The sequence below is a fragment of the Pyrus communis genome, chromosome 2 (genome assembly GCF_963583255.1).
Source record: "Pyrus communis chromosome 2, drPyrComm1.1, whole genome shotgun sequence".
NCBI lineage: Eukaryota > Viridiplantae > Streptophyta > Magnoliopsida > Rosales > Rosaceae > Pyrus > Pyrus communis.
Window position 1 is genome coordinate 23,937,617 of NC_084804.1, and position 14,870 is coordinate 23,952,486.

Sequence of the window (14,870 nt, forward strand, 5' to 3'; positions counted from 1 at the left end):
AGAAAATGAACGGACTTTTTGATCCTAGGTTTAACAGCCTAAACTCCCCAATTTGTATCTTTTTCATTGATTTGTTCACAAAATATAAGTAATTTTTAAATGAAATTTACTCCTTGGCAATTCTTCTCTACCCCTACCCCTACCCCTCCAAAATATATTGCTTTCATTCTATTTTTCTTGTGTTTACAACTCATATGTTTGTGAAATTAATTATTTTGTATAATTTTCAATTTTCATTGGCGAAACCTATTCGGTTGGAGCCAGGAATTAAACTGAAAGGATACATTTCCAATTCTTTTGTTGAACTCATTTTCATCAACCTGTGATAATGTGTTTTTATTGTTGCACTTTCATGTGTTTGTTTTATGTTGGAACCATAAATGAATAGAATCGTGAAATAGCTATTTATATAATTTTAGTTATATCTAGTCTATATGAGGCTGGAAAAATGGTGGACATAGCCCATTTTAGAGGTCCAAATGATTTTTGGGGCTTTATAAAAGAATCTCTCCCAATGAGGGGTTATTTCTTTCGGGCTCTAGATGGGGTTATATATATTTCTTTATGTAATAATTTGATTATGCAATAATTTTTTAGGAAAACTAACGAAAATGGCTTGAAACCTTTGAGTTTTAATGATAAGGACAAAATAAAGGGTAAATTGAATAGTACCATGATTGACTTTTTAGTGTAAAAATGTGGTTTTTCGTTAAAATGAACAGTACTGTGGGCTTTTCGTTAAAACTCCCTAATTTTTTTGTGTTAACTTTTCTTAAGTTGATTTTTGGACGTGTTATCTTAATTTTTTATTATTTTTATTTTTATGAACCTTTCAACCTAAAAAGGTTCAAATTCTGATAAAGCTAGATTTCATTACTTATGAACCGTTCGTTGGATTAGATCTCTTATCCCAATCTCATCCGTTGAAAGACAAACCCCCACTTCGCCCTCTGAAATAATTTGATTTTCACGTACAACACAACAATTTACCTAGCACCAATTGGTAAATTAGTATCATACAATTTCGAGAAAATTTATTTGAAAATTTCAGCCACCAATGCCCATGAACGTTAAATTAATTTGAAATTTTAATTCTTATGGAATTTAACAATCATTAATTAGCCAATTTGCAATAAATTACAAACAAACACAATCAAATGTTTCATCACATAATAAGGGGCATTTTAGGACTATAAAATATTTTAATTTGAGTCATAAAACAAATTTAATGAGATTTTTTTTGTTAAACCCAATAAATGGGTTTAAGTCAGTGAAAAATATATACGATATGTTAAAGACAAAGAAAAATGAGTTTTAAGGGGTAATCCAAAATTTTTAGATTAATGAAGGTGAGCTTTTTATAGTATAATAGCTTATATCATTTTATGTCTTTAGCATTAAACATACAAACAAAATGTAGGAGCATCTTTGGAACAAAAATATGTAAGAAAAAAGAATTAAAAAAAAAGAAAAGAAGGAGAGAGTATAAGTGTATTAACAAGTAGAGGGAGAGTGATAGAATTTGACTCACATGGGTTGCTATTTTTCTTGTGGGACTCACTATTTTTTGGGGCTAGATGTAGCCCAATTTTATGTTACCCAAGAAAGAAAGTGATGCAGGACATCAAATAAGATCATTAGAAGATTCAATACATTTGGCTTTTGAAATTCAGCCGATATACATTGTAATAATTATATTTAGTGGGCTAGATTAAAAGCAATTATTTTGGTTATTTGGTATCTCATATGATACAATTTAGTCAATCTTTATTTAATGTAATAAATATATGTTAGTGGGGTAGATTAAATGGGGTTAATATTAATGAGTTCATTAACTCTAGTAATGATGCATGAACCATGATGCATGTATCAATAATTATTTAGAGATGGGGTTTTGGGGTTTTCAGGTCTCTCCTCGCACTAGGAGATAGTGGACCCTATATATCAGTTTCCCTTTTCGTTTTATTTCGTTTCTATCTGCTGCGCCCTGCATCAGTTGGTATCAGAGCATTAGCTCGATCCAAGGGTGACGTTGTATCAAGGGTAACAATACCAACAAGTCGCAACTACCAATACATGAAGATCTAAATCTGGACCTTCCTCCAATATTTGCTCGTTGCTTGAAAAGTTCATGTCTAATATGTTGTGAAAATTCTTCAGGTGATAATTCTTTAAATCTTGATCTTCCTCCGGTGTTTGATCTTTGTTGTGATGATTGTGAAATCTGTAACGCAACTTCAACTTTAAGACAACAAGAGAGAGAGAAAGATTACAACTCAAAAGAGGAGAATATGGAATTCATTGTCAAGGCTTCCAAAATATTTGTTTGTCACGACCTTTTAATTCTCTATGAAACCTTGACATCGGTCCAGCCATGTGACACAATTTATATTTTGGAGACTGATACTTCTGAATATGTTGATTTGATTGGAGTTGGTAATTTCAATTCAAGTACTGCAAGGAACTTTGGAAATACAACTAATCAAATTAAGATTTATTGGGAAGACGTCCATATCAAGACCTTGGCTATGGAGCATATTTTATGTTATTCAAAGTTTATCATTTATTCAAAGTATCTATTTGTTTGGAGTGGAAGATATCGATATTTTGTCTCCAAAGCGGATGGTGATTCGAATTTGAGGACAAATTCTCTCTGACTCGGTGAAAATGATGCAGGACATGAAATAAGATCATCGGAATATTCAATACATTTGGCTTTTGAAATTCAGCCGATATACATTGTAATAATTATATTTGGTGGGCTAGATTAAAAGCAATTATTTTGGTTATTTAGTATCTCGTATGTTACAATATTAGTCAATCTTTATTTAATGTAATAAATATATGTTATTGGGGTAGATTAAGTGGGGTTAATATTAATGAGTTCATGACCTCTAGTAACGATGCATGAACTATGACACATGTATCAGTAATTATTTAGAGGATGGGGTTTTCGGGTTTTCAGGTCTCTCCTCACACTAGGAGATAGTGGACCCTATATATCGGTTTCCCTTTTCGTTTTATTTCATTTCTATCCATTGCGCTCTGCATCAGAAAGTTGCTAACCCAAGTGGGGATGCTCTAAGACTAGGAACTGCTTGTACAAGAAAAAAAACATTCATCTTTTGTAGGGCAACGAAATTAATAGCATAGATAAAAATATGAAAGTTAGTAATTTCATCAATAAGAACTGCTAGGATACAATGACTCTTTCTAATTTGGTTGATCAAGATATTGTTAATAAAATTTGTAGTATATCGTTGCCTATAGCCCAACAAGAAGATTATATGTTATGGGTCTTCAATGCCAATGGTAAGTTTATTGTTAAATCAGCAACATGGATACAAAATAGCAACATTACTCCTAATCTAAATTTTCAGTTGCTTAGAAAATGTGGAATCTCAATATTGCAAACAAAGATAGGTTACTTAGTTGGTTACTTGTGGAATCTAAAGTAATCCCAAAAATTCTAGAGGCGACATGTGGACTTTTATTAAATGGGCAGGCTCCGTAGATACTCCCACGTGTAGCTCAGCACCCTGAAGGTCTACACAGCTGAATACAACATCCCACAGCTGACTTGCCATTGGCAAGAAAAAGTCAAAGCATTAAAGATAAGGATTAATTACCCAAATCCTATTTTCATACATTCCCAATTGAAAATTGACTCCATTCAAATAAGTAATCCATACTTAAATCAATTAGGGATAGTTACTCCATTATCTGAAGATATTATTTTCTATTTAATATCTTGAGAATATTCTTTCCATACACCCTGGCCAATATGTGTAGGGTAAAACCCTAACACTATGGCCAACCCTCTTCCCTATATATATCTCCAATTCTACCAAATTTTGGTAAGCTTTTCTACCCTGAAAAAGCCCTAAACATTTACTCTTTTTAGAGAAACTTACTTAGGCATCAGAGATTCATTGGCATAACACCCCCACATGCCGCCCCCCCCCCCCCCCCCCCACCAAAAAAAAAACCTCGTGGGCACATGAGGCTTAGGTCTTTGATCAAATGTGTTGATTGTTTTGCAGGTACATTTTCATCAAAGCAAGAGGCGGAGGAAATTTGCATCGACATTACTGATTCTAGGAAGATTGAAAACCAGAGATAGACTCTCAAAATATATTCACTCCCTTCGTCCCTGCTGCCCTATTTGTAATGAGGATGTTGAAAGTAATAATCACTTATTCATAAATTGTAATGTGGCCGAGTAAGTCTGGTCCAATATTAACTACATTAACCCTAATAGAAACAATAGTAACAACACCTTATTGGAATGGTTGAACTCCCTAGATTCTAAGGATAATGATAAATTCTCAAGCTTAAGTCTTGCCCTTCTATCAGCTGGCAAATTTGGAAAAAATGAAATAGTGTTGTGTTTCAAAATAATACTATCAACCCAAGTAGGATTATTCTTCTTGCCACCAAACTTGGCGAAGATTACTTAAATGAAAATAAGATTAGTACAAAAGTAAGCAAAGGAAATCAGTCTATCAAATGGTCTCCTCCATTGAAGGGGAACCTTAAAATAAATTTTGATGGCTCTGTAATTAAGAACCATGTTGTAAGGGATGAAAATGGCAGACCTATTCCTGGTGGGGCAAGGAACTTGGAGAAATCATTTTATCAATGTTGCTAAATGTGTTGCACTAAGAGATGCGCTTAGGATGGCTTGATCCGGGGGTTTCAGGAGGATCTAAATTGAGGGAGACTCGAAGCTTGTGATTGACTCTATTTTTGGTCATTGCTTGATTTCTTAGAGATTGAAAAACATTATTAAAGACATCAAATTCTTGGCTAGCTCATTTGAGGGCATCACTTGGAGCCATATCTTTAGAGAGACTAATTTTTTGGCGGATCCAATCATGGATGCGGGTTTTAGATTCAATAACCTTCATGCGTGGGATAGAACTCTTCCAAATTGATTGTACTCTTGGTCATTCTCTTTAATTTTTTTTGTTTTTTCTATAAGAAAGAAAGAAAAAAAAAAAAAAAAAAAAGACATTGATCAGCAGATAATTATTCTAGCTAGCCCACCCGTTAAAATATTTTAGTTCCGCCCTTTATGCAAGAGTGCTTTGTGCATTCGGTTTTGTTTTGGGTGCATGCATGCCCGCATGATTCTACATGATTCTATCATGCGCATTCAAGATTATTTTCTAGTTAGCCTAAAAGTCCAATCCATCACCTTTAAAGCACGACCCAATATCCCAACATCTCTTGCTCCTCTTCGTCTGAAATTAGCCCAAATGCCACTTGATTTTTTTTTTTTTTGAATAAATGATAGTATCTATACTAAAGGAAAGAGGATGGGCTAAGTCTCACAACGGGGAAGGCTTGAATGCAAAATAGCAAAGCGAAATGGGGATCTGGTTTTTTCTCTTCATCTCTGCGACATCATTTACTTCCCATCCTACCTTATCTAACCACCACCTCTGATTTGATTTGATTTCCTAGGAACATTCCCACAAAACCCCCCGACTTGCATAGAGCATCAAACAAATTTTTTTAGAGTTATTAGCCTATCTGCCTCAGCAACCCACCTTAAATTCCCTATTTACTCTGGTACAATTTGAACTGGTAGCTGTGGGCGGAGAACCTATGGGGATTACTCAATCTCAACCCCTTTGACATTTATTATCTAGGATGGCACAACCAATCACCCAAATCTTGGAAGTTATGACAAGATTTGGAGCAAGAGGTATTACGGTACCAAGAAGGCAACAATCACAAATTCCTATTGCTTTCCTGTGCATTCTGATTTTGGCTTTTTGTTGAAGGAGTTTATTAGAGGAACAAGAGCGAAATTAGGAATACGGATCTACTTTCGGAGTTAACACCCAAAAAGTGCTTCCAACCAGGAGATTATTCAGACCAAGGCCCAGAGGGAGTATCATGGCTCAACAAAATGTGGATGAACTGGTGGTCCAACTAGAAGGGGCAATGGAACTCATAAGTACAAAGCATGGAATCAAAATGATCAGGACAGTGTTGGTAGACCAACCACTCAATAAGTGGGGGGGGGGGGGGGGGGGGTTAGGAATATCCGAAGGAGTGCTTGTGATGTGGTAGAAACTAACACACAAATTAAACCCTATAAATTATGCTATCGTAGTACGAGTAAGTAGGGATCGTTCTATTCAGGGGATTAGAAGGGATGCTAATCGACACAAATTAAACTTATAAAACTGAAAACTAAGTTAAACTAACAACAAAACAATGATTGAGGGGATTTTGGACGAATTTGACTAAAACAAAAATAAATGGCAGCAAGTAAATTAAGTTGTGAATGAAATATGGATGAAAGGATAGCTAAATGATTCTTCTTCACACATGAAACATATGCATACAAATCAATTTCTAGTTATTCTTCCTATAAACCATGAATGACAATGCCCCCAAATTAACAGTGAATGTCACTAATTAACTCTCAGATTTTGCTAAAGTTCATTGAATTGGACTCAGCAACGCAACCAAATTATTTTTTCTCAAGTTCCTTAACTATCAAAAGCATGATAGAGATACATCTCAAAGATCATTAAGTTCAGTGAAAATCATAAGCATTGACAAAGCATTCGTAACCATGAAAAGCATGATACTCCTGCCAAGAATTTACTTAACTCAATCATGACTAATGACTTTACTACTTACAAATATAAGTTCATAAAGATTAGGTGAAAATCCCTTATATTCTAGTATCAAATCACTAGATGCAAACTAAGTATGCATCCTTAGTAAACATACAAGAATAAGTTCATAAAGCAGATAAGTAAATGGCATTCATGTCTTACGAAACAATAATTGGATGTAATCAATTTATATAAAACATATGATCATGGCTTCGAATTCACCTCTAGTTAAAAAGAAACTTAGTTACACATGTTCATCATAACTAAAAAATAATCTAAAATAAACATTGAAACTAAAACAAAGAGAGAAAGAATTCTGAAAATTTCAGCAACTTCAATGGTTGAATGGTAGGCGCAACACACTCTAAAACGTGCATGAATTTCATATATATAGGGAGGGAATGGCTGAATCCAAGGAGGAAAATGTTTTGGCATTTTGAATTATTTTAGGACTCTAAGAATTAGGAAAGTGTTGAAATGTGATTAGGATTCCTCCTTGCAGCTGGAGATAAGATAAGATAAGGCAATGCTGGATAAGATAGGATAAGATAATGTTCCTCTCCAACTAGGATTCCTCTTTCTTGTGTAATTCCTTGCCTTCCAAGTCTCAACTTTAATTTCTCAAGATTTTAGCACATTTCTAGCACCATTTAAACACTAAAAACATCCAGCCCATATGCTATCCAATCCAAGTCCAAAACTACTCCAAATTGCTCCATTTGGCTATTTATTGTCATCTTTACCAACTAGGCCTATAATAATACGAAAATAATTAAATTACTAGAATAAATGGAAATTAACTAAATATGTGACATCCCACATCGCTCAGGGGAGTGATCCTTTAATGTATATTCCCATCCCTACCTAGCACGAGGCCTTTTGGGAGCTCACTGGCTTCAGGTTCCGTAGGAACTCCGAAGTTAAGCGAGAAGGGGGCTAGAGCAATCCCATGATGGGTGACCCACTAGGGAGTTGCTCGTGAGTTCCCAAAAACAAAACCGTGAGAGAATGGTAAGCCCAAAGCGGACAATATCGTGCTACGGTGGTGGAGTGGGCCCGGGAAGTGACCCGCCTCGGGCTGGGATGTGACAAAATAAATGTAAAGAAATCACATAACAAAGTCGCATAAATATGCTCTTATTAAATTCCCCCACACTTAACTTTTGCTAGTCCCTGAGCAAAACAAAGAAAACAAAACAAAGCCTAAACCTTCCAACAATTGCCTCAGGGATTTCCAACGAAACATGACAAGTTAAAAATCACTACTTACATTGATTTTAGCCATCCTTACTCTTGAGCTTATACTTAACTACAGTAACCACTTACTAGCTTGCATTTAATCAATTAAAACAACATTTGAAAGTAGTAACATGCTTTAGACAATTCACTCAATTCCTCACTGGATATACTCTCTATTTTCACATAGATTTTCTGACTACACTCCCTAAACTAAGTATATGTGAGAAGATTGATGTAAACATCTAGACTAGCACTCACATATGTTATAACAAATAAGGCACTTTCTGGAATTATTAATACAAACATGTATATGATCTCATGAATGGAATGCCATTACTTAGAAGTGAGAACCAGGGATTCCATATTCTCATACCAATTTCAAACTCCACATATTGAATCACATAACAATCAAGATAAAAGTATCAAGGGTTATGGGGCTAAGGTATTGGCTAACAAAGAAAGGTTATGGATAAACAAAGGTTCTTAAAGTGATAGTAAGCAAAGTAATGAAATCAACACTTAGAATTCAACTTTTGACTGTAGCACCTAACTTTAAACACAAAGGGGAGATTTGTACTACTTTAGGGTCATATTCACATTTTTGAACCCTTCTTCAACAACCAACACTTACAAAATCATTCTCACTTCTTTTCAACCTCTTTTTTTTTTATTCTTTTTCTTTTCTCCTTTTTTTTCAATGTTTTTCTTGTTCTTTTTTTTTTCTTTTTCCGTTTTTTTTTGAAACAAAAAACATAAGCACTACTTCACCGAATTCAAAAGAACAAATTCTTCCCCCACACTTGTTTTTTCTGCAAATTGTAGATCAAAAGGAATTCCCAATAAGTCATGCTTCACTATTCTTTAAGAACAAGGGTATGGATATTCCTATACTAGGCTAGGTAAGGATAATGCAGGCTAACAAAGAAAATAGGCTAAATAAGGCTCAAAGGGGTTAAACCTACAATACATATGCAAGGGATAAAGCTTTTTGGCTCTGGTGGTAACTAAACACCTTCATCTTGTTATTTGTTATGCAATCAATTTTATGCTTTCAGTTGCTTTTTCAATAAACCATGAACCTCAACACCCCAGATTAACCGTGACATCACTAATTAACCCTTAGATTTTCCTTAAGTCATTGAATTGGATGGACAACGCATCGACAACCAAATTATTCTTCCCAAGTTCCCTACATGAACTGCATAATAGAGACAAGAGCAAAGATCATTAAGTTTCGTGAAAATCATAAGCATTGACAAGGCATTCGTAACTATGACATCATGATACTCATGCCAGGAATTTAACTTAACATGATTGTGACCAGCAACCTTGACTACTTGTGAATATAAGTTTGTAACGATTATGTGAAACTCCCTTATATTCTAGTATCAAATTCAAGCATGCAAACTAAGCAGGCCTCCTTAATCAACATACAAGAATAAGTTCTTAATCAAACGATTAAGTAAATTGCATTCACAATTTATGAAATCACAACTGGAATTAATCAATTCATATCACAAATATAGTCATGGTTTCAAAGTCTCGTCTAGCTAAAACAAGTTTAGCCTCTCATGTTCACAGCAAAACAAAGAGAATTTAAATTAAACATTGAAAACAAAAGATAGATTACACCTAAAAATGTTCCAACAATCCAACTTGAATAGCCAAAAACGTCCAAGGCTGCCTCTCCTTTCCTTGTTCCTTGCTAGGCTATGGCACAAGGGTGTAAGGGTGTGAAATTGGGTTTTGGTGTGTTATGGTGAATGATTGATGAATGATAGGGAAGTATGATGGATCATGATGCGGAAATTAATTTAACACACAAATTAAACCCTCTTTTGACAATTGTAGTATATATGTAAGTAGGGATCGTTCTTAAACCGGGGATTAGGATGGATTGCTAAACACTTTAAACTGACTCAAATAGATAAAACTAAGCTTTTAAAACACTTAACTCAACTTAGAAGACTCAAAACAAGTTCACAAGACTCAAACTAAGCTAAAAACACTCAAAACTGTCGAAAAACACAAACTGGGCAAATTTGAATCTAAACACAATTTTGGACGAATTTCGACTTGACTCAAAACACTTGAAAACACAATCTAAAACATATCCTAACTAGTTTGACACTCTAAAATAAAGGGGGATTTGGTTTTGGGCGAGAATAAAGTAAACAAAATCAAGACTTTAAACTATGCAGATTTGCACAAATTGGGTGAAATTAGATGGATGATGGCCTAGCTAGGAGGTCTTTCTCCACACATGACATACTTGCATACAAAACAATCTCCATTTGCTTTTTCAATGAATCATGAACCTCAACACCCGAAGTTAATTAGGTACGCTTAAATTAACCTTCAAATTTTCCTTAGGTCATTGAATTGAATGGAACTAGCGCATTGCAATCAAATTATTCCTCAAAAGTTCTCTACATGAAAGCGCATAATAGAAAAACAATCAAAGATCATTAAATTCTATGAAAATCATAAGTGTTGACGAGCCATTCGTAAGTATGAAAGCACATGATACTTATGCCAAGAATTTACTTAACATGATTGTGACCAACAATCTTTACTACTTATGAATATAAGTTCCTAACGATTAGGTGAAGTTTCCTTATATCCTAGCATCAGATTTATCCATGCAAATTAAGTGTGCAATCTCAATTGATATACATAAACAAGTTTTAATTCAAATAGATAAGTAAATTGAATTCACCATTCATGAAATCACAACTGGAAGTAATCAAATCATAATGCAAGTATAGCCATGGTTTCGCAATTCCCTCTAGCCAAAAGGGGATTAGTTCCTCATACTCATAAAGCAAAGTTTCTTGAAATTAAACATTGAAAAATACAAGAAAGATTACACCTAAAACGTTCCAGCAATTCGAACTCGAATGGCATGCACTGTTAGGGCTTTCCTTCTTCTTCCTTGCTGCGTCACAAGATGTGGGTGGTGGTTTTGGGGGTTTTGAATGGTGTGTTCTTGTTTAGGATGGTGAATAATGGCTGATTATGGTGGTAGAGTGCGGCAGGTTGTGTATGAAGGTGTAGGGAGTGGATGAAGGATGAAGAATGGAGGCTAGGGCTTGCGGCAAGGAGTTTCTGAATGGCATAACGGGTTCCTCCAAATTTGTGGCTGAAAATATGTTTATATAGTCCTAGGGTTAATAAGATTAGGGTTACACTTAGCAGATTTATTGGATTAGGGCCCTAGGGTTCGGCACAAGTGAGTTAAATCCACTTAGGAGAGGGTTTGGCCCAATTAGTTTCATAAAAGGATTTGTGTAACCCAAATCCACAAGGAATGAGGCCCTATAAATCAAAATCCAAAAGGATAAAGGTTTAGGAAATTCGTCCAAAATTGGGCCTTCTAGAAACTAGGTGTTTTGTGTCTGATTTTGGGTTTTCTAGAAGAGATAAAAGGGGGAAGGGTGCAGCACCCTTTTATGGTTAGATAAGGCTTCTAGAAATCATGTTTTTAGGTCCACTTGCAGCTAGGATTAAGGTGGAACAAGATTAGGTTAGGATAAGATAGGATAAGGTTTGGATAAGATAAGGTTAGATAAGGTTTTGGATAATGTTTCCTCTTTTGAGCTGATTCCTTATCCTCTTTGTCTTTAATTTAATTTCTTCATCTTCTTATCAGATTCCTAGCCTTTTGAACTCCAAATTTGTCCATCCATGTTGGCCCATACATGTGATATCCATTTAGTGCCAAAAACTGCTCCAAAGTGCACCAAAATGCACTTTCTTGGTACTTTAACCCTTTGGACCTACAAACACACGAAAATGAGTTGAAATACTACATTAACTAAGAAATAACAACACAAATGCACAAGAACAAGCTAGCTAAGTCGCATAAATATGCTCCTATCAGATCATAGAGTGTGGAAGTGTGTAAGGGTGATGTTTGAATGGAAGGATGCGGCTATGGGTGAAGAGAGGTATGAATGATGGTTGAAATTGTGTATATGAATGAATGGATGTGTGTATAGGTGCGGCAAAGGGTATATATTTTAGGGAAAGGATCCTAGCTTTAATTAAATATTTTTGGGATAGAATTGGACCCCAAATCCACAAGGAAAAGGACAATTAAAGTCAGAATCGCAAGGGAAAAGGGATAGGAACTTGCGGCAAGGAAAATAGGAAAGGGAATGAGGATGCCTTGCGTGGCAAGGAAGGGAGAAGGGGTAAGGTGGTGCGGCATCCCCCTTTGGCTGAGATTAAGGCTTCTAGAACTTATATTTAAGTGTCCCAGATCAATTAGGAGCCCCCTATGCAGCTGGAACCTAAGTAGGAAAAGATTAGGATTGACTAAGTCAAAACAAGGAAGTTTGACTCATATTTCCTTCTTTGTGGTTGATTCCTTTTCTTCCAAGTCTTAAATTAATTTCTTCCATCTCTTAAGCAGATTCTTAACCTCCTTTGGTCTTCAATTTCGTCCATCCACCTTGCTCCAAGCATGTGCTAACCATTCCAAGCCCAAAACTGCTCCAAAATACTCCAAATTGCACTTTCTTGCCACTTTAACCAATTGGACCTACAAACACACGAAAATAACTCAAAATACTAAAATAACTAAGAACTAATAACATAAATCTAAGAAGACAAGCTAACTAAGTCGCATAAATATGCTCCTATCAAATTCCCCCACACTTAGCTTTCGCTAGTCCTCGATCGAAACAAAACAAACAAAACAAACAAAACACAATCTAGACCTTCCAACATTTACCTCAGGGACTTCCAATGAACATGACATATTAAAGAACATTACTCCCACATATTTTAGCCATCTCCACTCTTGAGCAAACACTTAACTATAGTTACCACTTACTAGCTCACATTTAATCAATTAAAACAACATTTTGAATGTGGTAACATGCCTTAGAGAATTCCCTCAATTCCTCACTAGATACTCTCTATTTTCACACAGATTTTCTGACTAAACTCCCTACACTAGGTATATGTGAGAAGATTGATGTAAATATGTAGACTAGCACTCACATATGTCATAACAAAGAAAGCGTTTTCTGGAATTATTACAATGACTTGTATATGATCTCATGAATGGAATACTACTTAGAACGAGAACCAGGGATTCCATATGCTCATACCAATTTCAAACTCCACATATTGAACACATAACATCAAGATAGAAGTCTAAGGGTTGTAATGAGGCTAAGGTATTGGCTAACAAAGAAAGGTAAGGAAAAACAAAGGTTCTTAATGCAATAGGAAGCAAAGTAATGAAATTGACACTTAGAATTCACTTTTGATGCAGAAATCAACTTTTAAACACAAAGGGAAGATTCACACAAAACTTAGGGTCAAATTCAAACTTTTGGACCCTTTCTTCAACTCCCAATACTTGTGAGTTTATTCTCACTTATTTTTCAACTCTTTTTCTTTCTTTTCACAACTTTTTTTCTTCTTCTTTTTTTTTCTTTTTTTTTTCTTTCTTTCTTTGCCGTGCCCTTTTACACTCCCCCACACTTGTTTTCTGCAATATGTTGATCAAAAGGAATTCCTTTTAAGTCATTGATAGGAGCATATTCATGCGACTTAAATGGCTTGTTCTCGTGCATTTACGTTATGTTTCTTTAGTTATTTTAGTACTTTAAGCTATTTTCGTGTGTTTGTAGGTCCAAAGGGCTAAAGGAGCAAAAAGATGCATTTTGGAGACTTTTGGAGCACTTTTGGGCTAAGGATGGATAGCTTATGCTTGGCGCCAAAGTGTTAGACGAAATTGAAGACCTAATTAAAGACCAAAGTGTTGGAACCTTGTTCCCTTTAGTTTTAGGACATTTAAACCTTTCCAATTTCCTTAGCCGTGCATAACATTCCAACATTCCACTCCTTCATTTCAGCCACACTCCCACATATCATTACTTATCATCACCACTTATCATATCATAACCACTTATCATATCACTTATCATAATCACTTATCACTTATCATCATCACTTATCATATCACTTATCATAATCACTTATCACTTATCATCATCACTTATCACTTATCACTTATCATCATCACTTATCACTTATCACTTAACATGCATAACACACATCCATTCTAACACATTGTCATTGCACATGCATTTCCTTCATTAATTAACCCACATGCACCCTTTATTCTTTCATCATTGCAGCCACATTCCACATGCATTTGCACATGCATTCCCTCACCAAGAAATCATTCAACACATGCATTCACTCTTTAATCACATGCACCACCAATTCAGCCACTTTCACATACCAACAACACCACTCATTGCACATGCACTCCCACCCTTTAATCACATGCATAAATCAGCCACATGCATCTCCCATCACCATTTCAGAATTCCAGCATTTGCACATGCAACCTAGCTGTCATGTTCCCTCTCCCATCCATCCATCTCCCTATAAAAACCATACACACTTCACACAATTCTCATTTTCACTCTTCCATATTCCAGAAATTCGTCAAAACCTCTCCACACCCTTGCAGTAGCCACCAAAACACTTTTCTCCTCCATTGCAGCCACTCAAACCACTCCCCAAACCATTCACACCATCAAACTATCCTTAGACCTTGTGCTACAATAAAGAGGAAGAGAAGAGGGCCTAAACGTTCATACAATTCAAGTTTGAGTTGTTGGAATGTTTAGGTGTTTCTTTGATTTCAATGTTATGAAGAACTAAACCCCCCTTAGCTAGGGGGTGATTCGAAATATATGTTTATACTTGCATTTTGATTTGATTACTTCTAATTACGTTTCATAAGTTGTGAATTCAATTTGTTTAACTGTTTTATTGATAACCTATTTATGTATGTTTATTGAGAGTGCACGCTTAATTTTCATGCATGAATATGACGCTAGAATATAAGTGAGTTTCACCTAATAGTTATGAACTTATATTCACAAGTAGTGGAGGTTGCTTATAAACAATCGCGTTAAATAAATTCTTGGCATAAGTTTCATGCAATCATAGTAACGA